The following is a 1,167-nucleotide window of genomic DNA, read 5'->3' as shown; positions in this document are numbered from 1 at the left end:
AAGTAAAAATACAATTAGGAAATAAACATATATGCCACTGACATCAAGTTGATTCCAACTCATAGTAGAACTGCCCCATAGGGTTTCCAAAGCTGTAAATCTGTTAAGGAAACAGACTGCCACATATTTCTTCTGTGGAGTAGCTAGGGGATTTGAACCGCAGACCATTTACTTAGCAGCAGAATGCTTTAATCACTGCACCACCAGAGCTCCTTAGTGATATGCAAATATACTTTTTTGGTTTTAGTTCAGCTTAAAATTTGACCATGTGTTATTCTTTTCTTCAATAAGTATGTATACACACACCCACAAAACAGAGTAAAATACTACTGCTGGCTGAGTGTTTCCAATAGGTGCTTTGTACCACAAACACAACACAAACCACATGATTTTGACAATTACTATGGCAACTAACAAAATTTTCAAATTGAAATATCCACACACAAGGCTGCCCACACACAGCTCTTAGATCTGGCACCTATTTCAATGTCCAGTGTGTAAATTTGGAAGTCCCTGCCATTTTGCAACCACAGTAAAGAAAACTGCCTACATTAACTCTGGTACTGTGTTTTCAGTCTTCAGTTGGTATGTCAGACAGCATCTCTTACATCGTTGCATTCAAAGATGGAGACCAAAGAATTGGCTGCCCAGCCTATAGAAAACTGCATATATAATAAACATAGAACTACATTGTCAATATGATTCATGTGTTTCTCCTCTGTGCATCCAGAGCCCAGAACATAAATACACTAAATATAATTCTTCTATCACATCAGGTAATGATATTCTTCTCCTAAATCAGATATTCATTTTATTCTATCAGATATAATTTTCTAAAGCCAAGTTCCTCATATCTGAGGGAGATTTCCCCAAATAAATGTCACACAAGAAAGTTGATATGTAATAAAATCATACATCGTTCTATTTAAATTTGGGTGAAATGTTCTATTTTGAGAGACAACAGAACTTCAGGAATTTTTTAACTTCCGTTTTTGTTGTTGTTGTTGTTAAGTGCCATTGAGTCGTTTCCAACTCATAGCGACCCCATGCACAGCAGAACGAAACACTGCCCAATCCCGCACCAGCCCCACAATCCCTGCTATACTTGAGCCCATCATCGCAGCCACCGTATCAATCCATCTCCTTGAAGGCCTCCCCCTCTTTCGT

This window comes from Orycteropus afer, unplaced genomic scaffold (genome assembly GCF_000298275.1).
Source record: "Orycteropus afer afer isolate SDZICR_OR568_19922 unplaced genomic scaffold, OryAfe1.0 scaffold00343, whole genome shotgun sequence".
NCBI lineage: Eukaryota > Metazoa > Chordata > Mammalia > Tubulidentata > Orycteropodidae > Orycteropus > Orycteropus afer.
This window is presented reverse-complemented; position numbering follows the sequence as displayed.